General features: G+C 35.7%; 1 long non-coding RNA gene and 1 pseudogene across 1 annotated transcript; one reads left to right on the top strand and one right to left on the bottom strand.

Annotated features, from left to right (window-relative positions):
* Nucleotides 1-567: 567 nt before the first annotated feature.
* LOC111407107 lies at nucleotides 568-14,245 on the bottom strand. Its single transcript, XR_002705030.1, has 7 exons — nucleotides 14,093-14,245; nucleotides 13,978-13,990; nucleotides 6,577-6,702; nucleotides 4,854-6,393; nucleotides 2,101-4,732; nucleotides 865-908; nucleotides 568-784 (listed from the first exon to the last, which is right to left on the bottom strand). It is a non-coding gene; the product is annotated as an uncharacterized LOC111407107 (long non-coding RNA).
* A 12,112-nt stretch (nucleotides 14,246-26,357) lies between these two features.
* LOC111408168 lies at nucleotides 26,358-27,035 on the top strand (annotated as a pseudogene).
* Nucleotides 27,036-27,874: the final 839 nt, after the last annotated feature.

Genomic DNA, 27,874 nt, shown 5'->3' with positions numbered 1-27,874 from the left:
TAATTAGTTTTCGATAACTGCAAATTAAATATACTGTTGAAAGTATTGTTGGTTTAGTAATGGGTAGGGGAAAGGAAACAATGAGTGGGCTGGCAGTCACAAGAGAAATACTTGCAACAAATTCCTCGTACTACTCACTGAAATCTTTCACATAAGAATGAGTCAATAATATGCAACCAAATTAATATGATTTAGTTGAATCGACAAGTGGAATTGTTTAGTTACTTAGTGGCATGACATCATATTGATATGTTTGTAGGCTGCACTGGACTGGACAACACAATATAAGATTGAGGTAGAAAAGTAAGTTAAAATATTGCATATTACCTAGTGCATTACTGTCCAATACTGCAATTTCATATACAAGTTTTGGCTTTAATGTAGACATGGAGTTACTGGGTCATAAACAGCCTTCTCTGAGGGATAGAATACTATACCTTTCTCATCTACAAATCTTACACACAATTTATTCATTCATGTTACAAATATTACGAAATTGAACGGATCCACCTGATATATGATAGAATCAATACCATGATAATCCTAATGTTCAAAATATAAGCCAGATTAAGAAGCACATTCTATATTAAAATTTGTAATACACTGAACAAGATATATGATAGTTCTACAAAGATTCGTATACTTCCAGGACAACGTCAAATATACAAATAATGTTCAATAGAAAAGGAAGTATGTCACCTTTACTTGTTCCACTTTATTAGTTACAGTAATACTTTGCCTTAAGCATCTTCCTTTCAAATTCGACACGTTTTGAAGCCACCAGCTACAAGCCATTTGCATGGAAAATTAGTTGAGAAGATATAAGGAATATTCTGACTAAATGAAGAAGCAAAAGATGCTTACGTTGTCCCATTTTTGACGCGTAGCTGATATTTTCATTCTCAATTCTACAAGAGGAAACAATATATCTTAGTAACTAAGCTCTATTTGTCAATAAAAATTGTCTATTTGCTTCACAAAGTTAAATATGTCAAAACATAGATGAAACGCTCAACAATCTTTCAGGGTTTCCCCATTAGTGATAATTTTCTAGAACAACAATACAAGCTGAATGCTAAAAATGGTGCCATTGCGTACTTATTTATCTCATAATTAACCAGAGTACTCCGCATATGCATATTGAGTATTGAATAATAAAATATAATATCCATTATATACTGACATTAAGTTCAACGCTAAACTTCAAGGATGTTAAAATAAAATGAAAATGTTGGATCGTTCGAAACAAAAATAAAAGCACAATAGCTCTGAGCAGTCAATATGAAGTGCAGGAAAATTGGAAAAAGAGAATTAAATGGTCTCTGCCCAAAAAATAAAATTTGATGTACCATACTACAAGTTCTTTGGAGTGACAAGCCTCTGGGTTACCAGGGCACATTCAAACAAGTCATTCTGGCACGGATAGATAAGCACACATAAGACAGGAACTAAAAAGAGAGGCATAGAAACTAAAGTTACTTCCCAATTAAGATACGAAAAGCACGCTTCTATCAGTTCCTACTTTGAACTGAATCTTTTGACAAAGTTTAGCGATATGATCAGCCTAGTCCACCATGCACAAAATCATTAGTATATCAATTTGCTATCATGCTACCATATAGAACCATTGTACAATTTCAATTCAATCATTTCTCAAGGTCGATTTTGAAACCATATTGAACAAGTAACACTAACTTCCCAATATGCTGATAAATTACTCGCTTATTGATACTTAGCTATTGAGCAAAAACTTAAAACAAACATGAAGAAATAAACATAATTAAATAGATCTCCAAGTCCTCCTTTAGTCTAGAGTGTTCTCAAGGTATTCATGGATCATTTAGCTATGGTTGAAAAAGTAAAAAGAAAGAAAAGAAACCAAATAGAGGTAGGGGAGAGAAATGGTATGCAGCATCAAGAAACCTGGCAAGGTTAGCATTCAGAGTCTTCAAAATACAGAAAGCAAAGAGAAAACATATTGTTATCCATAATAATAATAAGACAAAAAACAAGAAGAATTATATGATCAAAACTAAACCTAATAAGATGTCAACTAAAGAGCTAAAGCTTAAATCTAAATTAAAGAAATCACATGATGACCTCAAGTTTTGACAATCTCACAAGTGCTTTCATTTGAGTTTTATTATGTTTCTGCTTTTATAAATCAGCAACTTCCATAATCTCCATCATTGTTGCTTGCAATTCTAAAACCTGGAAAAATTACCAAATAAGTATTGACCGTGGAATTGGTCTTACAAAGGCATATGAAAAGGTTCCGTAACAACAGTCAAGGAAGTAAATCAATTCAACAGAAGAATCAACAGGAAAGAGGACAATGATAGAAAGAGTTTATATAACTTGTGAACAAAAAATAGGTAAAAAATTCGCAAATAGCTCTTAGTAGATCAGAGAATATAATATAACAATTGGTAGCATGTTTAAATTGGAGAACAATTCTTATGATTAGTATTATAAGGAATACCTACATCATTAAATCATAAACAATTTAGTAAGACAAACTATTGTAGCACAGTCCATAACACCGGTGTTAAGAATCTAACAAGTGAAAAGAGTGGAAAAATTTAGCTTGTTACTCATGGAGGATAATTAAGACTCAAACTTCTTCAGGTGAAGAGAGAGCATTCTGTATTTATGTATCACATAATATTAAAAGTAACAATTTCGGTTCACTTGCTGTTGCACAATTTGTATTTTATCTCTAAATAGGCACTCTTTCAGTAACAAATGAATATTCCTTCTTTGGATTTATCTAGATAATAATTAACAATATTGTCACAAAAATAAAAAATAAAAAAAATGCACAAACTCATTTTACAACAATGCATTAACAGACTTCAGAAAAAAAAAGAAAGGCAGAACTATCTCCTATATAATTAAATACATTTACATTCGAGGTGCACATAACTCAAAACCTATTGTCAAGTTTCAAGAAATATTTCTAGTGCATAAAATACTTTCAATGAGTTAATACCAGCAAATAGAATAACATGGCGCAGGGATCTAGCTGCAATAAAAGATCATGGGATAGCAATGCAATTTTCCACTTGCAAGGAGGCATTTGTTATTATTTAAACTAAGTGATAGACGTTAAGTGTAAATGATTGCACAAGGAAACAACACGTGAAATATTTTTTTTCACAACATAGTTTATATAGTTGACCAAAAATCAATCTAAACATCTTTCTATTTTGCACCTCTCTACAATTCCCTTGAAGACCAACATAGTTTGCAGGTGTATTTTTCTTTTCCTTTTAAGGTAAAGAAAGTATTTTATGACATAATATTTAAGTAGATTGTGTTGCAAATGCAAAGTGATTATATCAGCCTTAAAAAGAGTAGTTACTTGATCAAAAGAATAGATGAAGAGTACATGCAGGAAAAAAACTCATAGGAATATATTCAAGGACTTTGGAGATAGCAAGAGATGCAGCCTTCCCTTCAACAAAAAGGAAAAAGATTGATACCCCAATAACTTTATGATAGAACATCCATGGCACTGTCTGATCAAAACCAGTTGATGTACCTGTTATAACACATATCTGCAAATAATGAAGCAAAATAAAGTCAGATCATGAACAATGATTTAAACGGCAGTGCACTTGATAGGAAATAATTTGATTATGGGATGCCAAGAATTTAAGTCTACATTTAAATGTCCAAGTATGTGTGTGTGTGTGTGTATTTAAGGGTTGAAAGATTTGTTTCCCTATGAAAACATTCTTTCAACTCTTATTATGGAGTAAATATAGTGGCCAACGTTATGATTATGCAATGAATATGCAATAAAAACTCCACAGTATGTAATGAGCTTAAACTTAATTAATAACATACTCATGTTAGCCATCATTGACTACTGTTCCTAACTGCTATTATGAATCCATTAGTCTTCATCACCAAATCTTTAAACACAACCATGTTTGAAGCATAATCTTCGTTTAATGTTATAAAAGATATAATAGCATGACAAACAACTGGACCTTAGACTCTGTCCAGGAGGTAAACATCAATTTTAAAAGGTTTGGGAAGCTTCTAATACAGGGATTCTAAGGAATTATAGTAAAGGCCATATTTTTTAAACATATCTAATTCCACATAAATGTAAAATAATATTGACTCTTTTGTTGGATTTCCATCTAATTATTGGAAGTAGCTTTTTCCCAAAATTAGACCTCCTAAACATTCAAAAGAATACAGTGATCTTGCATTTTTTAACTTTAAATATAACAAGGAGACAAAATATGAACAAATGAAACCAATTTATCCAATAAGACAGTAAATTACCAACTAAATTAGGACATCGTTCATCCCCATACATTCCAATATGAAGATTCAGTTTGAATTAGATCACCATAAAAACCCAACTTAAATAACAAAAACAATCAGATCATTCCCTACCAAAAAATAAAAATAAAAAAGAAAGAAAGAAAAAGAATGGGCAAAAAACAGTTCAACTTTGAGCTTAGAATCCTCGACTTCATTTCTTTCTTTGCTTCAGTTTGTAATCCCTGCTAGTTACTTGCTCGTTCGCTGGAAACACTAAGAACACCTCGCCTTCCATACAAAATCCCTCCCCAGTCAGCCTCTGCCATTCACAGGTCAAAGTTCGAAGTCGGAATTACCAACACCTTCGTCCTCCAATACCCGGGAACACTGGCTGCATCTATCTCTCATCGTAGTTGCTTCAGTCCAAATGTCTTTTTCCTTAAACAGGCTGAATTAAGTTCACAACTCTAAGGTCCACAATTTTCAAAGGGAATACGGAATCCAATGATAATTTTTAGCAATAACTCAAAATTTAAGTTCCCAACATAACAGCAGAAAGAAAATATCACCTTTACATTTCTTGATTTTCGAAGCACTTAAACAGCACTCTGGTAGAATTTTTCATCTTTCAACTCAGCATTTTCTGCTGCTGCTTCATCTAGTTCATCAGATTGGCTTTCACTATCACTTTTGAGTTAGATTTCTTCATCACCGTGAGCTTTAAACAATAATTTTCCTCAACACGAGAGCAAAAAGAAAAAGAATAGGGAAGGGAGAGACTGTAAAAGGCTTAAACGTGCGAGACAAGTGGACCATTGAACTAACAAAAGAGATATTTAGTAAACAGTACAAAACTTGTTAATGAACAGTAAGAATCGGAGAGGTCTAAAACGAAGTCAGAATCGGAGAGGTCTAAAACGAAGTCTTCTGAATGAACAGCTGAGGCAAGCAAGATATTTGCCCATATGTACAGTACAGTGAGAAAAAGAACGAGAAAACGTATTTGAGAAGCTACCCAACAGTCATATCCCACTTCCTCAGTCAACAATTGTTGCCCTTTTTTGTCTATACACGAATTATCAAATGAACAGTGAAATGTGAAGCAAAACTCATAGATGAACAGTAAAGTAGCATTCTCTCGGGATTATTTAATGAACAGTAAAAAACCAGTTAGTAAATAGTAGATGAACTCTTCAGGTGTGAAAAGGAAGGTTACAAAAATGAATGGTGAAACCCAAAGTGCCTCTCATATATATACTAGTCTTATGCCCCGTGCAATGCACAAGTTGTATTATTTTGAAGGTAATGCTAGCGTGTCGAATATTTATGAAATTATTTAGAAAGTTCAGTAAATTCTCACTTAAATCTTAGGCAATTACTAATTCTTAGTATTTGGACATATGCTTTGTAAATGAAATTCATGGCTGAATTCACCCTAAATAATATATTCCTAAATGTCATTATGCCGGTGTGAGATTCTTCTTGGGCTGGAAATTTTCTTGTGCACATGAACTAAGGTACATATTTGATATTTTAGTCACAGAAGTTGATACATATAAAACCACACATTAATATGAACATGGGATTGGATATACACGGAATCAAAATAAGCACGTCTAATGAAATAACTTTGTACATCCAACCAGTATGGCATGCAAAATATTTGTGGACAGATTAGCTTCATATACTCATACATAATCAATACACATAAAATACCAGTAACTAAATGCAAAAAAATAGGAAATAATGCTTTATGCAACAAAGAGTATTTATAATGCGGAAGATATATCTCCAAGGCATGGCAGTGAAGTCAAAAAAATTATGAAGGAGATATCAATGCTTTTAAACTAATTTCAATAACAAGAAAACAGCTCGTAGAAAGTTGAACAATTACAAGAACAATAGTGGGCCTGCAATCACGTTGAAGGTTGCGAACCAAGAGGCTTGCGGGAAGGTCTCTTTCACGACTCTTGTAGCAGCCTCTTAGGCTTGAGCTTTCGATGCCTTCTGTTGTACCATCTCAATATTGTGCATCACTATCCCTTTCACTTCTGTTATTTAAGCTTTCAATTTGGACGAGTTACTTACTTCTTCTGGTTGGTTCATACACTGAAGATGAAATTCACCAAATCATCATTAATGAATCTACCTTTAAAAGCAATTTCATCATAAAATTATTCTAAAATATCTTCATGGGACCAACTTGGGCAATAAAGCAGATGGGACCTAGGAGGAAAGAGAGTCATACTGTGTAAGAAGCTGCAAGAATATTATCTACAGAGAACATCTTACCATATGCCCTTGCCATTTTTTTTAATCTCAACAATTTGTTTTTTTTTTGAGCTTGTAAACCCTGTATTTCCCTCTTGATATCTTGGATGGATTCATCAAGCATCCTCTTATTCTTTCGCATGAGCTCTAAAAAATATAATGTAGAGTTTGAAATGAGAAAGTGGATTACCCAGAATATTGGTGAAATTAATCATGGTACATAGATTTGAAAATAATATCTCCTTGCCTCAGTTCTGATCACAATATTGGGTATGTCAAAACATTTAGAATATCAAAATTACTGTAGTCGCATAAAATGGAACTCGTGAAATAATGGGATTGTGTTTATTTTGAAAATAATTTCTATAAATAATAGACATAGGATGAAAGTAATACAAATAATTTACAAGAATTTCTTCAAGATTCTGAGAAGAATATGCATGGACAAGTTTCCCCTTCTCCCATCTCATATACTATTAGATATAAAAATCAAAGAGGGAAAAATTATATACCATGCAATCAAAATAGTTACAATTGAGAAGTAAAAGAAATTGATGCTAATGATAGAGTTGCAAGCGATTTGGAGTGAAATCCCACAGCTTTTAATAAGACATCAGTAATATTTGGACAAATTGCAATGACAAACAGCAGTGGTACGTGATTTCAAAGTTCTTCCGAAAACCGGGTGCTTGTTGAACCAATCCAATGTCATTCAAATTTTGCTTAGGCATAGCTAATCCCATATATTCAACATAACAGTCATTCAAAAAGAGGATATAAAAAAAGCTTATTTAGGCATAGCTATTAACAAAAGAACAATCATAAGCTAATCATAGATAACCTTTAAAGATGATCAACATATAATAAGAGTTATAAAAGAATCAAAATGAACAACTAAGGTGATGTTTGGTATGAGAGAAAGGTGGGTTCAACAGAAAAAGAGAGAGAATTTTCTAAGCAATGTTAAAAAAATTATTTTCCATCTTTTGATCGATATGGAGGAGGATAAGAGGGAAATAATCTTTTTTGGCTTTCTTTCAACGTATGCTGTTAAAAAAAAAAGGGTATATCTCACTTAAATAAAAGAAAAAGAAAAATGCTTTCTAGCTTCTTTCCATTCTTTAAAGCCTTCCTCTCTAGTCAACAAGGGAAAGCTAATTCCCTAAGAGCCTTCCACTCTCCATTTTCCATTCGATGCAACTTTTCTCGTACAGTAGCCTAAGCAAATATGCAGATTGATTCCAGATCACTATTCAACAGCTATTAGCCAAGGCACAAGTTTTATCACCAAAATTTGGTGAGCTAGTGATACTATAATCGAGCATCACAAAAATATCCCCCAGTGCTTCTTGTTCATCTAAGAGGTTGTTAACATAATAAAGATAAACAACATTATGATTAAGAGATGTTAATTAAGTTATGATGTCGATTTTAAAATGCATCAACAGGTCAAGTTCGAAAGAGTACATGCATACAAACAAGATATGACTAAAAGCAACCGTGTTGCATGTATTTGAAGATAAAATTATCAGCTTAAAATCTTGTAAAAAAGTAAAAAATGAAATATGACATTGATAGGTACAAACTGATCATCCAAACACCAGAGTCTCAAATATGAATGCAGTTTCATTAGTCTCCAAGGTCCAGAGTATACCTCGTTTGATTCATTTATGAAGAAGTACGTAGTAGAAACTTGTATAGAAATTGTATAGGAGGTATGCTACTGATCAAAGAGAGAATATTCGCCAAATAAAATTATTTCAAAACACAAGAATGACTTGATGTCCACAACATAAGAGTTTTAATATAGTTTTTAGTAAACATTATCAGTTGCATCTAAGAGGCGAAAATCTTTGTCAACCAATTGATTTAAATCATTATGTGATTCACTTCGTATGCAGCAGGTATGAAGACAAACTTTGATTAAGATTTGAGTGACATACCAAACAACCTATTCTTTGATCAAATGCAACACCAGAACTAGCAATAACTAAGTACTCTCAACTGGAAGAAATTATCGAATGGTTGTGAACAGTAACATAAATCCTATTGACTCTCCATCTTCTTTGAGTCATTTGCCTCTTTGGCTACTTTGGATATCTTTCTGCATATTTGAGAATGTAATTGCAAGATCATCTTTTTGCTTCTTTATGAATTATATAAGTTACCATTCAAAGAACAAACATCCTCAAAATCTAATATTATTGCCTAAGAAACTCTGTTACTTTGCTAATTCATGAATAATTGGGTAGAGTATAGGTGGAAAGTTTGGAAAAGCAGTTGAAGCAAAGTTAATTGGACTTTATCCATATACACTTTTGAGCCCTATCTAGCCAAAAATTCAAGTAAAAACAGAATAATGGTTGCAGAGGCATGCGGAATAGAACTATCATACCTTGAAGTAGTTTTCCACGTACGATGCATAAATGAAAAGGATGTATTCAAGGCTGGTGCAAGTCCTAGAGCAGCTCCATTCTCCATTAGCAATGGTCTTATATATGTTGGAAATCCCGAATTGATTTGGAATAAAAGAGATTATTGAAGATTTTATTCTCCTTAGATAGAATATTGTATATTCATTAGAGATTTGCTTTCCTTTCTCTTATTTCTTCTTTCTTCTATAAATAGGACACATGTATTGTTCATTGTTAATATGAAAAATATCTTATTCCCGTTTTTCAACTTAATGGTATCAGGGTCATTCCAATGACAGAAACTGCCACCACCAACAGAGGGTCAATGACATCCGAATCTTTCAATGAACGAACGGAGGCTACCTCTGCCGTGAGTGGAGGAATTGAAGGTTCATCCTTTCAATTCACGGTAGAAAAATTGGATGGACGAAATTACAGGGAATGGGCGCAATCTATCAAATTGATTATCGATGGAAAAGCCAAACTTGGGTACCTGACTGGAGAGACTAAGATGCCTGCCTCAACCGACACAGTTCTCCTTCAGAAGTAGAGATCGGAGAACTCCATGGTGACTGCGTGGCTCATCAACTCCATGAGGCCCACAATTGGAAAGACATACCTGTTTCTACCCACTGCAAAAGATGTTTGGGAAGCTGTGAAAGAGACTTATTCGGATTCTGAAAACTCCTCCCAGATTTTTAAAATTAAATCGAAGCTGTGGCAAACCAAGCAGGGAGAACCAGATGTAATCGACTACTACCTTGAGATGACTGCGCTCTGGCAAGAACTCGATCTGAGTTCGGAAGAGAAGTGGAAGTGCCCTGAAGACTGCGCCTGTTACCGAAAAAAGCTGGAAAATGAGAGAGTTTTTGAATTCCTCGTTGGGCTTCACCGTGACCTCGACGATGTTAGAGGTCGAATCCTCGGTCGACAGCCACTACCATCACCGCGAGAGGTGTTCACGGAGGTAAGGCGAGAGGAGAACCGGCGGAAGGTGATGATGAATGGAAGCAGCGTGTTCGACTCTGCAACGTCGGGGATCGAAAGCTCAGGAATGGGTGTGAAAGGGATTGGGCCTCCAAATAATGGGCCTCCAAACTTTAAAATGGATCTATCAAAAATTCAAAACGAGGCTACAGCTAATGTTGGGCTCAATTTTACTAATGTTGGGCCTGGAGGAATGGGCTTATATAAAAAGGGGTCAGCAGTTGGGTTAGGCTAAAAACAAAAGGGTCGACCCTGGTGTGTACACTGTCGTAAGCCAGGACATAAGGAAGACACATGCTGGGACTTACACAGAAAGCCGACCGATTGGAAATCGAGGCAAATAATAGAAATCGTAGTTATCAAGCATCTGTTAATTATTCTACAGAAAATACCCAAGGTTCCAGTAGTGCTTTTAATCCCGAGCAGATGGAGCAACTTTACAAAATGTTTGCTACTCTCCAACCGTCAAGCCAAAACTCCACAAATAATCCTTCAAGTTCACTCACCCACAGAGGTAACTTTTTGAAAGCTTTAAAATCCATCACTCAGACTAAAACGCCATGGATCATTGACTCGGGAGCATCTGATCATATGACGAATTCCTACCACTTATTCTCTTCGTACTCAACATGTGCTGGCAATCTTAAAGTTAAGATTGCAGATGGTTCTCTATCTACTGTCGCAGGAAAAGGGAGTATTCAAATTTCCGACTCTATAACTTTAGAACCTGTTCTTCATGTTCCAAATTTATCATGCAATTTACTATCCATAAGCCAGTTAATAAAAACCTCTAACTGCTCTGCTAAATTTCTTCCATCTTACTATGTTTTTCAGGACCAATCATCGGGGAAGACGATTGGCAGTGCTAAGGAAAGTGAAGGACTCTACTACTTTGAAAAGGCTGATGTGAGTAAACACTATCAAATTAAAGTTTGTGATTCTGCGTCTGTCCTTAGAAATAGTGAAATTATGTTATGGCACCTTAGAATGGGTCATCCCAACTTTCAATACTTGAAACATGTCTTTCCTTCTATTTTTTTGAATAAAAAATCAGTCAATCTTCAATGTGAAATTTGTGAACTTGCAAAATATCAACGTACGACATTCTCAAAATCCACATACAAACCATCAAAGCCTTTTACCATGATTCATAGTGATGTATGGGGGCCTTCACGTGTCCCAAACCACATGCAAAATGGTTTGTTACATTCATCGACGATCATACTCGAATTTGTTGGGTATATTTATTAAAAGAAAAATCCGATGTTCGGTCCGTGTTCATAAACTTCCACTCTATGATTCAAACACAAATTCAAATTTTACACAGCGACAATGGCACGGAATATTTCAATAACATCATGGGAAATTTCTTGCATTCTCATGGCATAATTCATCAAAGCACTTGCGTCAACACTCCCCAACAAAATGGGATTGCCGAACGAAAAAATAGACATCTTCTAGAAGTTGCTCGTGCCCTAATGTTTACTACGAACATGCCAAAAATATTCTGGGGGGATGCGGTCCTTACATCCACCTATCTAATCAACCGAATGCCTAGTCGTGTCCTAAACTTTGCAACACCTCTCCAAAAATTTCAAAAATATTTCCCAAATTCTCGCCTCCACTCTAATCTTCCCCTAAGAGTGTTTGGGTGCACCGCATTCGTACATGTTCACCCCAATCACAGAAGTAAACTTGATCCACGTGCAATTAAATGTGTCCTGATCGGATATTCTCCTACTCAAAAGGCTACAAATGTTATGATCCTTCCACTAAACGGACCTTTGTAAGCCTTGATGTAACTTTCTTCCAGAATGCCCCATATTTTACAACCACCGATCTTCAGGGGGATATCTCACATGAAGATCGGTTCCTCGACCTCAGCCTCTCAACTCCTGAACATACGTCACATATCCCATCAATTAATACGCCACCAACTAAAATACCGCTACCAGAAAGAAACTTGAATCTAGGGGAGAGGTAGAAAAATAAAACGATAAGGAAATACTAGTTTACTCCAGAAAGCAAAAATCAAAGTACTCAGAGAATCTCACATCTGAAGCACCAAAAGAGTCAGAACCGATGGTAGCTCCAGAACCCCAAAAAGCATCAGAAATTTCTGATGTTGATTTACCCATTGCTCTCAGAAAACAAAAACGGTTATGTACACTTCATCCTATTTCAAAATACATGTCCTATAATGCCCTATCTGTAGGATTTCGTGCTTTTACATCTCATCTTGACAGGACAGTGATTCCGAAAAATATTCACGAAGCCTTAGAACTTCCTAAATGGAGAGAAGCAGTGTTGGAAGAAATGCAAGCATTAGAAAAAAATGAAACTTGGGAAGTGATGAACTTACCACAGGGAAAGAAACCCGTTGGATGTAAATGGGTCTTCAACTTGAAATACAAAGCCGATGGGACAGTGGAAAGGTATAAAGCTCGGTTGGTTGCAAAAGGATATACACAAACTTGCGGTATTGACTACATAGAAGCATTTGCACCAGTAGCAAAGCTTAACACTATTCGGGTTCTTCTATCACTAGCAGCAAATTTGGATTGGCCACTTCAACAACTCGATATTAAAAATGCATTCCTAAATAGGGAATTGGAAGAAGAAGTATTCATGACATTACGACCAGGCTTTTGTAAGGAAAATGAAAGAAACCGAGTATGTAAACTAAAGAAGTCTTTATATGGACTAAAACAGTCACCGAGAGCATGGTTTGATAGATTTGCAAAAGTGTAGAAAAGTCAAGGATATTACCAAGGACAATCAGATCATACAATGTTTCTTTGAGATTTTGAAGACGGTACTAAAACGATTCTGATCGTTTATGTCGATGACATTATTTTGACAGGTGATAATATAGCAGAAATGGAGAAATTAAAGAAAAACCTTGCCACTGAATTTGAAGTAAAAGATCTGGGACCAATGAGATACTTCTTAGGAATGGAAATCGCCAGATCAAGACAAGGGATCAACGTATCACAACGAAAATATGTTCTTGATCTTCTAATTGAAACTGGGATGCTTGGATGTAAACCAAGTGATACTCCTGTAGATGTGGGGAAAAAGGATGAAGATGGAGAAATGTCGGTAGAAGTCGATAGATATCAAAGACTTGTGGGAAAGCTAATCTACCTATCACACACTAGACCCGACATCGCATTTGCTGTTAGTCAGGTTAGCCAACACATGCATTCCCCAAAGGAAAGTCATCTAGAGGCTGTATATAAGATACTTAGGTATCTCAAGGGCTCTTCAGGGAAAGGGCTACTCTTCAAAAGGGGTGAAAGAAAAGAGGTCGAAATTTACACAGATGCAGATTGGGCAGGATCAATTGGTGATAGGAGGTCAACTACTGGTTATTGTACTTTTGTGTGGGGAAATCTGGTGACTTGGAGAAGCAAGAAGCAGAATGTAGTAGCAAGAAGCAGTGCTGAAGCTGAGTTCAAAGTTGTTGCACAAGGAATGTGTGAAGCATTGTGGTTAAAAAAGCTCCTGGAAGAATTACATATCACAATGAAATTGCCAATCAAACTCTATTGTGACAATAAAGCAGCGATCAATATTTCTCTTAATCCAGTTCAACATGATCGAACCAAGCATGTAGAGGTGGACAGACACTTTATTAAAGAAAAAGTTGAAGAAGGAACTATTTGTATGACATATGTCCCAACGCAAACACAAATTGCAGATGTTTTCACCAAAGGACTACCAAAACAGAAGTTCGATGATTTCATCTCCAAGTTGGATATGATCAACATTTATGATCCAACTTCAAGGAGAGTGTTGGAAATCCCGAATTGATTTGGAATAAAAGAGATTATTGAAGATTTTATTCTCCTTAGATAGAATATTGTACTTAGATAGAATATTGTGTATTCATTAGAGATTTGCTTTCCTTTCTCTTATTTCTTCTTTCTTCTATAAATAGGACACATGTATTGTTCATTGTTAATATGAAAAATATCTTATTCCTGTTTTTCAACTTCAATATATAAAGAACATTTACCTTGTGGGGGAACCTGAAACAAGATGACAACATAAAACCACTTAGTTGCCTAAACATCACTATACAAAAAATAAATAAATACGTTCTTAACTGCAATGAGAAATTGTTAGATTACCCATCTTCTAATTGCTAAAACAATTTCTTTTACAGCTTCCACAAACTATTCGACCGTAAGAGAAGGCATGCACATACGCTCTGTACCCATCCTCAATCGAAGCATTTTCGTCTGCATGAACAAGTAAAATATTACCATCATATTTTTTATACGCTTTCAAACCTTCAAACAACCCCTACAAGTTATTTTTCAAATATGAATTCAGCAAAAGTGAAGCAAATCTGATGTAAATAAGCTATAAACACAATGAAAGAACCACCACAACTAAAATTAGTAAAAGAGAAAAACTTAAATGTACATAGTTTGAAATCCTTGCAAATGGGCTCAACTCAATGTTCCCAAAAAGTTATAATTCTCATTAAAAATGTTTTCACCTTGAGAACATTTAATAATATACATATAATACGTGTTCATCAAGATGAAAATGAAATTAGATTGCCGTAAAAGTGACTAAATTAGTGCGAGAAATCAAAATAATTGTGGATAATATAGAGATCGCATAAATAATAGTATACACTAAAAGCAAGAAAGAAAAATTACAGAAACAAATTTGAGCGATTTGATAAAATTAAAATCTTGAATTTTGATCTAAAATAGAAAAAAGTTGTAGAGTAGAAGCATCCACAGCCCAACTCTTTAACTTCACAATCCCTATCTTTTCCGGCTCCTGACATATTGGTCATAGAGATAAATTATTAAATATAAGAAAATTGATCGAAGATAAGAAGAATGCTTCCATCAACCTATGTTGCACCATACAATAACTGAATTAAAAAAACTTGACCATGAGGATCAAAAGCTAACAAACATGCTAGATGTTAGGCAACAACCACTGGTGGTCAACAATAAACAATAGTATATTTTATAGAAATGGATACAAACTCATGAATTTAGTAAAAAATCTACGTTCGAGACAAGATAAAAATACATGTGATGAACTTATCTCAACAGAAGCAGTGATAGACGTGAACAGATTGTAGAAGTTTATTTGCATATTATTTGTAAAGAGCAATTGTTTCAGACTATCGGTAGGGACCGTACATCTCACCAACGTAGGCTTGCACATCAAATCCGCAATGTTTAAAAAATAAAAATTTGACAAATAAACAAAAAGAAGACAAATTTTGAAAAATAAACAAAATGGTTACACAAATCTTCATCCCAATCGAGAGCCAGCCAAGAAGATCACGAATCATTGCTTCATCGAACTCCTTGGGTGGTCTTTCTAAGTCAATGTCTTCAATTTGAAGAACAAATTTCCGCCTTTGGACTTGGCAAACAAGTAGTTGAATAGCGCAATTGGGGGGGTGGTAGGCGACGGAGGTGGGGTGGAAGAGAGGGATGCCCAATTTCTATTAGCATTTGAGAGAACTGTAGAAGTGGCAAGCTTTTCTTGTGTTCTTTTTAGAAAGAGATTTATGAACAGTAGAGAACCAGTTGAGAACAGTAAATATCCACTTTCAACTTAAAAATCAGGGCTACAAAAATGAACAGTGATTTTAGGATTGTCTCTTTTAAGAGAAGAGATAGACTAGTTTTTGGCCCATGCAATGCACAGGTTTTATGATACTGAAGGCAATGTTAGCATCATGAATGTTAAGAGTTAACGAGAGATTGTATTTCAAAATTTCTATACATATTTGTATTAAAGAAATGATATTTTATAAAGATATAAGGATCAATCAAAAATTTGAACGAAGAGGAAGAAGTAAATAATGTATGCAAAAGGCCTAAGAGGAAAGTTCAATAAACTTTGTTAGAAAAACTATTTAACCATTTATGTCTTGAGTGTTCCATTTGCAATGCACCTTTCTTACAAGTTAACATTGTTTAAAATTTGATTTACTAAACTTACTTCTAATTGACCTTCTGCATAATCTTCTCCATGAAATCTATTATTATACCACTACTAGCATCTATACTCAAGTGCTTAATTCTATCTCAAGGGTGCAATTTTTGAACATTTACTCTTAAAAGTCTTTGATCTCCTTGGTTTGATGGAAAGTATGATCCACAAAATGTTACACTCTAATAGTTTTGTTGTTCTTGGATGAAAGCAAAAATATATTAATCAAATGTCAACAAAGAAATCATCAGGCTAGTTGGGAAGGGCAACTTCACCTCATATCTACAACTATGGACAGCATGTAAATAATTATTCATTTTTCTCGTGACATGAACATAAAATTTATCCTTCTTTCTGTAAAATAAAGGCACACCATCATTAGTGGTTCTTGCACCAATTTTATGGTATAGACTCATTGCTTACTATAAATGGTTGGAAGATCAACACAAGCTTCGCATCGTTATGCCAATGTATTGAAGAGGCTCAACCTTATTGGCTTTATCATGAACCTAAAAATTAGAGTAAACATAACTATATTGATAAATGGAACTATAGATATTCCAAAAAGATTGTCATAGTAAAAAGGAAATTTAATTTGTTATAACTGTAAAACTTTAACTTTGTCTTCATCGAAGAGGCCAAATTAAACCTAGAGAACAAGTTAAAAGGAAAAATGATGTAGAATAAATTGAGAAGTAGCAAGAAAGAGAAGAAGAGGGATCACAGAGGGAAAAGAGGGAGAAGGAGGAGAGAACGAGGGAAGACAGGAGTATTCTGCAACAACCAAATAATTTTTCATTTATCAAAACTAAACTTTCAATCCCAATTACAATAATATAAATAACAAAACAATAAACTTGGGCTTGGGCCAAACCCATATACAACCCCAATGAGACATAAAACCTGAAATAAATAAAATAAAAGATAAAATGGCCCAACAATTGGCCCGATAAGAATGATGTCTGCATCAACTCTTCCGAGGTCCGTCAAGGAGGTAGAACACAAAAGGCTGCTGTCAATCTCCTAGCCACAAATTGAGTGGTTGAGCAAACTTCTTTCGGCGTCTATAGACACGCAAGGGTGGTGGTCCGATAAGGGAAGATCTTGTTAACTCCTATAATGCTCCAACAAATCAGGATCAAGCTGTTGAAGTGTCTCTTTGGAGATTCAAGTACAATCAGAAGCAGGACGGCCCTCCCAATGAACAAGGAAGCGCTGAATGTCTCCATTCTTGATTAATATGATCTGTGTATCTAGAATATCATCAATTTTATCTCTACGTGCTGCAGCAGGTGGAATTGGGGCAGAGATAACATATTCAGGATGAGGGTCCAGAAATGGAGGTGTGAAAGGATCATCAGCGGGGTGAAATTGGCCTTTGTTAACAACTAAGTCTTCAACATTAAAGGTAGGATGATAGCCAAAGTGTGATGGTAAGTCAATGACATATGCATTTGGACCAACACGCTTTAAAATTTTAAAAGGACCAGCACTACAAGCTTGTAATTTGGAAGCAGGCCCAGATGGATGCCGTTCCGGTCTAATTCGAATCATAACATAATCTCCAACATTAAATTCAACGTGGCGTTTGTGCAAATCAGCTCGAAGTTTATATGATGCATTACTCGCTTCTAGCTGTTTATTAATCTCAATATACAAGTCACGCAGATGTTGTGCAAAAGAGTCAGCTGACACAGACACACTAACATGTGGAGACATGGAAATAAGGTCTAACGGCTTCCTAGGCTCAAAGCCACGAAGAACCTCAAAAGGATTCATACATACTGACCGATTCACTGAACTGTTATATGCAAGTTGGGCAGTAGGAAGAATTAAGTCCCAATTCCTAAGATTTTTCTGGACTAGACACCTTAATAGATTACCAAGACTGCGGTTAACAACTTCAGTTTGACCGTCCGTTTGTGGGTGATATGCAGTAGAGAATTTCAGTTTAGTGTCAACCATACTCCATAGGGCTCGCCAAAAATGACTAGTTAAACGCATATCCCTATCTGAGACAATGGTCTTAGGGAGGCCATATAGCTTGACGATCTCATGAAAGTATAACTTAGCCTCCTTAGATGCATCAGAAGTTTTGTTACATGGAATAAAGTGTGCCATCTTCGAGAAGCGATCTACGACAACGAAAATGGAGTCGTGTTTCTTTGGAGTACATGGCAACCCTAGCACAAAATCCATACTAACGTTTTGTCAAGGACAACTAGGGACAGGGAGAGGCGTATAGAGGCCTGTGTTCTACCTCTTTTGCTTAGAATGCTGATAGGTGTTACATGTGCCAACGATCTTGGCCACATCTGTCTTTAAACTGGGCAATAGAATTGACGTTCAATCTCCTCTATGGTCTTATCACGCCCAAAATGTCTAGCCAACCCACCAGCATGACTTTCCCACACTATAAAGTCTCGCACTGAGGTCCTCGAAATGCGCAACTTATTGGATCTAAAAAGATAGCCCTCCTCCGAACGGAAACCATCAGTGGTGTCCAACTCCCCATTTTGCAAAGCAAGAAAAATGTCTTTGAAATCGGGCCATGACTCGTACTCTTCCTTAAGCCTTTCAAACTATATGACCTTAACACTCATGACGGACAACAAAGAGATGTGACGGCTTAAAACGTCAGCAGCTCGATTTTTAGCACCCTTTTTATGCTTTAAGACAAGAGAATAGACCTGCAAATATTCGATCCAGTGGCTATGCCTAGAATTCAATCGCCTCTAGGAATTAAGGAAACGAAGGGCCTCATGGTCTGAAAAGAGGACAAATTCGTGGGGTAATAAGTAATGACGCCAATAGGTTTGTACAACTGCGTACAACTTCTTATCATAAGTTGAGTACTGTTGCTTAGCATCATTTAGTTTCTCATTAAAATAAGCAATAGGATGGCGTTCTTGACTCAAGACTCCACATATTCCTACCCCCGACACATAACATTCGACCTTAAAAACTTTCGAAAAATCTGGGAGTCGCATAACAGGAGCCTCTGTCATTCGCTCTTTGATTAACTGAAATGTTTTAGCTGCTTACTGCGTCCAATGAAATTCTCCTCTCTTCATACACTGTGATAGGAGCCATGATCGTACTAAATCCCTTGATGAAACGACAATAAAATGTAGCTAAACCATGAAAACTCCTAACATCATGTATGTTCTTGGGGTCAGGCCAATCATCAATTGCCTGAATCTTCGCAGGATTAGCAGATACTCCCGTAGCGGAAACAATGAACCCGAGAAACACAACTCTATTCGTGAAGAAAGAACATTTCTTCACATTGGCATACAAACTTGTTGTATGCAGTGTAGAGCAAACTTGCGTGAGACGATCTCGATGTTGTTCCCTTGTTTTGCTATACACGAGAATCTCATCAAAGTATACGACAATGAATTTGCCCATGAAAGGTCGAAGGGCCTGTACCATCACCCTCATAAAGGTACTTGGAGCATTGGTTACGCCAAAGGCATTACCAACCACTCGTATAGACCATCTTTCGTTTTAAATGTCGTTTTCCACTCGTCTCCTGGACGGATCCGAATCTGATGATATCCACTCTTCAAATCGATTTTAGAAAATATTGTGGCACTGACCATCATATCTAGCATATCATCAAGTCGAGGGATGGGAAAACGATACTTGACAGTGATCTTATTGATAGCGCGACTATCAATACACATCCTCCAAGAACCATCCTTAGGTGTGAGAAAGGCGGGAACTGCACAAGGGCTTAAGCTTTCACGGATGAAGCCTTTGTGAAGGAGTTCACCCACTTGTCTCTGAAGCTCGGCATGTTCAGTAGAATTCATTCTATAGTGAGGCAAATTTGGGAGAGACTAACCTGGAACCAGATCTATAGCATGTTGAATATCCCGTAAGGGAGGCAATAGATCAGGGAGGTCATCAGGAAATACATCCTTAAATTCCTGAAGGAATGATTGGGCTTCAGTAGGGGTTGCTAGTGGGGAATCTGACGGTACTTCCATAACAATCACAGCAAATACGATTGAGCCATTTACGATTGTCTGTTCAAATTCTATAGAGCTAATCACATGTAATCCTTTCCTCTCGACAATTTTTTTAGCTTGGTGTAAGTCAACAGATTTTGGTGGTAAATGATTAAGGTGAATCTTCTTTTCGTTAAATACAAAGGAACATGAATTTGATCGCCCATGGATAGTTACATCCAGATCGAACAACCAAGGTCGACCAAGAATGACATGTCCGACATCCATAGGGATGACGTCACACCATATATGATTCTCATACTAAAGGAATTGGATAGGCACCAGACAACGCTCTTTCACAGCTATAGAAAAAGTGTCAACCCAAGAATTACTGTACGGTTGGGGGGCGGGACTGATTTCAACCCAAGACGGGACACTGTGGTCACAGAGACCGCGTTAATACAACTCCCACTATCAAAAATAATCTTACAATCCTTATTATTGATCTTGATGTAAGTATGAAAAATAACATGACGATGCCAATCATCGACATCCTTAGGTTGGGTAAGGGTACAACGCAAAACACTCAACTGAGAGGTGTCGGGGGCCAGGGAAGTAGAACCTAAACCTACAGGAAGGGCACAAAGGCAACCTAAGAAGGTATCCTCGTTATCACCCAAATCGTCAAACTCTTCAAAGTTAGGCTTATAGACTTGGTCTTCTAAAGTCTCATCAACGACATCCTTCCGCTCGTCAATAACTAAGGATCGACTCAGACGTCTAGAGGAGATATAACCGAAGCCCTTACAATTGAAGCATTGGAAGAAGTTTTTGAAGTTTTAGGAGCTTTACCTTTATTGTGTAAAGTAGGGAGTGCATTAGACGGTGGAGGTCCTAGAAGAGATTTGACGGAAGGAGGTGATGCCGATGAGATGAATGGACGATTATCACTACGCCTTCCATACGGAGTCTTAGTAATCGACTCGTAATCTCGAACCAAGGAATAAGCGTAATCGAGAGTGGTGACACCTCGCAAGACAAGCTCACGCCGAAGATCGTCTCTTAGGTCCTGTCTGAACCTACTTAAAGTCATAGCTTCATCCTCGACGATGTGACATCGCATTCAGAGATCATCAAATTGGGTAACATAGTCAGTCACTGGACGATTTCCTTATGTGAGGGTATTCCACTGGTCCAACAAGTTGCTCCTATAAGAGTGGGGCAAATACTTCTTTTGAAAGCGGCGCTTCATTTCCTCCCAACTTCCACCGGAAGGTGCATGAAGCCTCTCAAGAAGGTCCTGAACGCCTTTCCAAAAGAGTTGGGCATTACCAATTAATTTCAAATTGGCAAATTGAACTCTTCAGTCCTCTGAGACTGCATACCATGAAAAGAAACGATCCATGTCTCTAATCCATTGTATAAAAACTCTAGGATCTAAACAGCCATCGAAAGTAAGAGCGTTTAATTTGATGTTTCGAAAGTATCTCCTCAAAGTGAGGAGGTGAATGAATATCATAATGGTCATGGTCTCGTTCATGATTGCGCTCCTGTTCCCCAATCCTTCGTCCATGATGAACACGCTGTCGACCACCATGTCAACTAGGATATGGTATGTTATGAGACGCTTCAGAGTTATCAGCGTCGGTTGAGGGAGAGGTTTGTTCTAAATTGTTCACCCTGGCGGCTAGTTCTCTACTCTCTTCACGAGTGGCAATCACCTCGGTTTGGACAGTTGCTGATTGAGCCTGTAGTTGAGCTAATTGTCGAGTAAGGGTATCAAATTGAGAAGGGTCCACAGTCACAGTATTGGAATTGAGTATGACAAAACGACCACTACACAAATGCATGCAATGTGACACTAGCTAAATGCAGTGAATGACGAGATCAATAAATAACTAGTTCAAGAAATAAAAATAATAACTTGAGCATTTAAATTTTAACCCTTTTTTTATTTTAAATAAAATTTTGGGGATTATGAAAACAACTATGTCAAGCAGGTACTACTGATCTATGTAAAATAACAAAGCAATGGTCAAACACTAGGCAACAACTTAAACACGTAAAATAAATATGGTAGAAGCAGATAAAATAAATATGGGAAAAGTGGAAATATAGCAAGTCAGAGAGTTAGCAGGTCTAAGAGTTTAATCACGCGAATTTTATGTAAAGACTACAGCACAAAAGTTAATCGATGCAATTCAAGATAAACAATAATATAATTGAGGATGAATTAAAACAATGACTTCCCTTTTGTTCGTTTGAAGAAGCTGTGATCAATCAACTGGAATGAAAGAGGTACTTGAAAAATGGTGTTAGAAAAATAATAATAATTTTTTTTTTACTCTCTTTTCAGTCTCTCTCTTTTTTTCTTTTTTGTCCAAACAAAATTGATTAATTACAATATAAACAAACCCAAATCACAACGAGGCTATATAAAAAAGGGATGTTCAACACTGTGAAGCAGATCACGTCTGTGGCGACTAGGCTGCCGGCTTTCAGTGATAATCACTGTCGATCGGAGGTTCAATGCTCGATTGGCGACCCCTATGGTGGACTTTGGGTAATGGTCCAGATTATTGTTGGAGTTTGCGAGTTTGAAGTCACGATTTGTGGAAGAGAGGGGTCGTCTTAAGTAGTCGGGTATCGATCACGATGAGGATGCGACGATTTGACAGTGGTGATGTATTTGTGCAGGCAACAGAACTTGAGTAGTGGTGTGGGTGTCGTCCGAGGACGGCGCGGCTACCACACGAAGGTATGTGGGTTAACTGTATGGGAAAACTGTGTGGTGGTAGAATGAAAGCTGAAATGGGGGTTGATAACAAGAGTTGCAGTCGATTGGTGGACGTGGTGGATTGATTGCGTGCGGTTATTAAGTTTTAGGTAGTGGGTTGCTGGAAGAAATAATTAGACAAGGGAGATGGGTTGCTGTATGTTGGGTCGGGTCTATTTTTTGTGTATGGGACTTGCGGTTGTGGACGATGTGGTGAATTGTGCAGGTGAAGATCGACGGTTGCAGCAAGTGAAGGAGTTGTGGGAGGTTGGGTCGGTTTGGGAAGTGGATGAAGACGTGGAGAGCATGTATTGTGCTACGGCTTTGGTGCAATGGTTTTGATAGTTGGCAGTTATAGGCAGAAGACGATTACTGCTACTAGGTACAGAATTGTTGATGTTGGTTGTTGTAGATATTCGACTTGATTATGCTATGTTAATGGAAGATTGGTGGTGGTTTTGTACAAGTGAAGTGGTGAAGATGCTGGGAAGTACCAGATGTTCTGGGACATTGATTAAGCATCATCCAAGGAACTTCTGGCTGGTGGCGAGAGCATCGAACAGCAGATGGATGAATGGGACAACACAATTACAATTGCAGCTATTTTAATAACGAATTCCAGGTTTTGGCTCTGATATCAAGAATTGATGTAGAATAAATTGAAAAGTAGCAAGAAAGAGAAGAAGCGGGATCACAGAGGGAAAAGAAAGAGAGAACGAGGGAAGACAGGAGAATTCTACAACAACCAAATAATATTTCATTCATCAAAACTAAACTTTCAATCCCAATTACAATAATATAAATCACAAAACAATAAATCGGACCAAACTCATATACAAGCCCAATGAGACATAAAGCCTGAAATAATAAATAGAAGATAAAATGGCCCAACAATTGGCCCGATTAGGATGATATCCGCATCAAAAAATTATCGATTAAGTAATATGAAAATCAGATAAAAAGGAAGATTGCTATTTTAGAATAAAGTAGTAGGCATTGGATCTTCCTATTCAGATGTTAATCATCATATCTTGGATGACATGTGGCCTCTCTTCCTCATGGTCTGCTGCAAGAAAATGTGTAAAAACTGCTCCTTTGAATCATTGCCCTTATCTCACCCAATGCCATTTTTCGTAGTTATTTACTACTAAATAGAAATATAAAATGAAACCTCTGACAACTGCATTCTCTGTTCTTTTGAAAAGCTTGCTTAGAAGACTATTTTGATATTGTAAAATGAAAATTTTCCCAACTTTAAAAGACTGGGTTTAAAAAACTACACCAAGTTCTCCACCTAGAAATAAATTAATAATAAAAGAATAAAATATGAAACTTATGATTCATTATAAATGACAAAGAATGTACAAGTACATTGCACAAACTTTTACAAAATGACTGTCAAATCAGCATCCCTTATTCCTTCATGCACCAATTTATCAATTAATGAAAAAATTGTGTAAATGCTAAAAAAAAGAGGAAAAAAAAAAAAAACTACAAGAGAGTAAATAATAAGTAAAAATATTAAATTTGTTGAATTTAGAAATTTATGGCCTCCAAATAAATAAATGACAGTCCTAAATCTTTATATGCACAATGACATGAATAATTTAATTTGACACTCTTGATATTTAAAATGACATTAAAAGTTAAACTTTGAAGACTTAGGGGGTGTTCTCTTTGTATTTCAGTTGTGTTTTGAGTTTTGAATTCATTTTGAGTTTTGTGTTTTGAGTGTTTGTTTTGAAATTATTGAAAATGCGTTCTTTTTGTTAGTTTTTCAAAACAAAAAAATGAATTTTTTTTTTTTAATTTTGAGAATCACCACACCACCACCTCAAAACACAAAAAATAAATAAATAAATAAATAAAAATAAAAAATAAAAAATTTTAATTTTTTTTTTTAAATTTTGAGAATCACCACACCACCTCCTTCCTCTGCAAAAACTAAAGCAAATATGAAATCTATAACCTGATGTCGTTTCTCTTCAATTTCTGCATCAATCTTCCATTTTTCCCCAAAGTTCCACAAAACTTCAAAGAAAGACATGAAGAAGAAAAAATCAAACACATCAAAATAAAGATGAAGAAAATGGAACCACGAAATACATAATAAGAATATGAGAAGAACATAATTTAGGTTACGGAACTCCAATTTCTATGTTTACAAATTACTCTGATCTCGACCTAGTTGAAATTATGCTAAAATACCACAAAAGCACACAGTGAACACCTAATAATCCAACTCATACACTACCTTCCCACAAGTGAGATGAAGAACGGCATCTGCCCTTTTCGCATATAATTGAATTCATGACAAGCAGTGAGAAACAACTTATTCTGAGTGTAAGATTTTTTAATTATATGTTGTTTTACAATTCCCAGCTTGCCCGATTGCACATTTCTTAGGTTAAGTAATAGACCCGAACTTACCTGTTCTGGGTTATAAAATATTTCTACAAATGGGTATTCCTTCTTCTGCCGTGTTATGCAAATTCCAGGATATTTTAGGCACCCAACCTAAAAAACCCAAGAACCAAAATAGATGAGGATGATGGTGAAAGTTAACATGAACTAAAGACGCTACATTAATACAATATGAGATTTCATTCCCCTCTGAATGTAGATTATAGATAAACACCTAGACACTCTTGTGCGAGTATATGCAAATAGAGAATGGGAAGGACAAAAAGGAGATCTAGAGCTATGAAAATTATTGCATGAAGTGTAAAAAATCACACTTTTCCCGTAAAGACATCTATAAGAAAAAAATGTGACTACTCTAAAATTTAGTTTTCCAGAATGCAGCATCCAGATGAGGTAACTTACTCCCATAAACTTTACATATGGATTAAACTCAACTATAGCCTCTTCTAGTACTTTGACAAGATGTTTTGTGTGGTTGCACCTGCAGTAGTAAAAAATATTGACAGCAGTAGTAAAAAATATTGACATTTGAGGAATCACTACAATAACTACTGAAGATCCTTAAAAATATGAAGAATTACAAATTCCAAATTACTTGATGATAAGAGCAACTGAGCGTGGAGTAATTTTGAGTGAGTTTAATTATAAGTGAATAAGTAAATTTCATATATTTTTTATTAATCAAATTTATAAATAAATAAGTTACTTATTAATCTAAAAGACATTTCGGTAAACCGTAACATTAATTTTGCTTATAAATAAGTGAGTTTCAAATCATGTCGATTTGACGTTTTAGTAATTTTTTTAAGTATACTTAGTAAAGATTGATCATCACATTCTCATTCATGGCTCACAATTAAAAATTACTTTTATACTATTCGATCCCTGTTTGAAAGTCATGATTTCAAAACTATTTTTTCTACATATTCATTTCAATCACACATTCACACGTAAATTCTCAATTTTTTTATTCTCTTTAACACTATTTAACACACGTAAAAAAAAAATCATTATTCAAAATTTCATTTTGTCAAAATAATAGTTGTCAAACAAGACTCAACAAAATTTGCAGTCTAAAACCGTACGAGTGTCACATGAAAGTCATTCCCGTGAAAAACGCCGTATTTTTCGATAGTCTCATTCTCTTTAACTTTTCCATCCTACCAAAGAAAGAGAAAAATTGTTCCTTCCAAATCTAAAAAACCAGCTTAGTAAACCATACATTAATAAGTAATACACACTTGGCAATAATTGTACCTGCCAGTACAACCTTGTGTACCTCCCAATAGCCTTTGTGTGACCCCACCGCATCTGCTATTTAAACTCTCCATCTCTCTTCAAATCTCAAAATTTCCTAAAATTCCTTGAAAAAATGAAGAGATTGATAGGGAGGCTAGCAAGAGTGGCAGATTCTTCGCAGTACTATCTTTTGCGATCGGAGTCGAGGACGAGGTGTCGATGGGCTGTGTCTTTCCAGAGGAGCGGCGATGTACCGGAGGGACACTTGCCGGTGTATGTAGGCGAGGAAATGGAACGCTTCGTTGTGAGTGCCGAGCTTTTGACTCACCCGATTTTTATAAAGCTACTGAATAAATCGGCGCAAGAGTATGGTTACGAACAAAAAGGTGTTTTGCGGATCCCTTGCCGTGGTTCCTCTTCCAACGAGTGTTGGAGTCTCTGAGCATCAATGGCGGAGCTGAAGATTCAATTGACCTCCAGGATCTCTTGAATTATCTCGCCGATGAATTACAGTAGTGAAAACAAATCAAAGGAAGAACAATTCGTGAGATTAACAGAATGATGATAATTGTTTAGAACTGTTATCTTCCTTCTTTTGTAAATACGTTGTGCTCATTAACGAATTAATTGGAGAAGCATCAGGTTTTAGGGTTTTGATGAATGTAATGTGCGAGAAGAAAAACATAATAATATTGAAAAATGCATCGTTTTTTCCCCTAATTTTAGTATAATGTGTCGATGAATTCAATTCAGTTTGAGCTCATTAATTTGAAGAAATATATTAGAGATGCTCGACGTACAGATTCTAATTTCACAGAATCCATACAGACTACTCATAGCAGGGGTGTGGTGGGATGGATTTTTTGGCACTTTTTTATTCATGTGAGACTTACATTCATGTGAGATTTCTGTATACCTCCTGTGAAATAAATTTTGTACATATGGAAAAACTCAATATATTATGGAATTGTGATGGATGGACAGAATGTGGTTAAAAAAGAAGATTTTAATATTATTTTAATAAAAATGTGTGATTAAAAATGAGTATTGTAGAAAAAATAATGTATAGTAAAGGATGACAAATAGGGACTCAAGAGTATATGCCGATTGAGTGCATAATTATAATTCTAATTTCTACATGTATTTTCCATTTTGTTTGCTCTCTTCCACAATTTTGGCGACCTATAGATTATGTAAATGATAATCCGAATCTCTAATCGTACATTACAGATTGTTTGGCCCAATTATTTTCAAATTACATTCTTCTATAATTTATTTTTAACTACACATTATACAATAAAATAATATTATACACAAATCCAAAACTTTTTCTTATTTTTTAATCACACAGTCTTTATTAAAATACTATTTCAAAATACATTTTTGACCAAAAAAAAAAAAAAGGGTTCAAACATGCTCTTAAAGCTTGTTTGATGTAAAAATTTTTGAAAATAAATTTTTGTTAAAAGTGATATTTTAGAGAATTTGTTAAAAAGTAAAGAAAAGTCATGGATCATTATGCGCTAATTATTTTACTAGAA

Source organism: Olea europaea, chromosome 13, assembly GCF_002742605.1.
Source record: "Olea europaea var. sylvestris chromosome 13, O_europaea_v1, whole genome shotgun sequence".
Classification (NCBI taxonomy): Eukaryota; Viridiplantae; Streptophyta; class Magnoliopsida; order Lamiales; family Oleaceae; genus Olea; species Olea europaea.
Note: the sequence above shows the minus strand (reverse complement) of the source record. Positions and strands in the feature narration are given on the sequence as shown.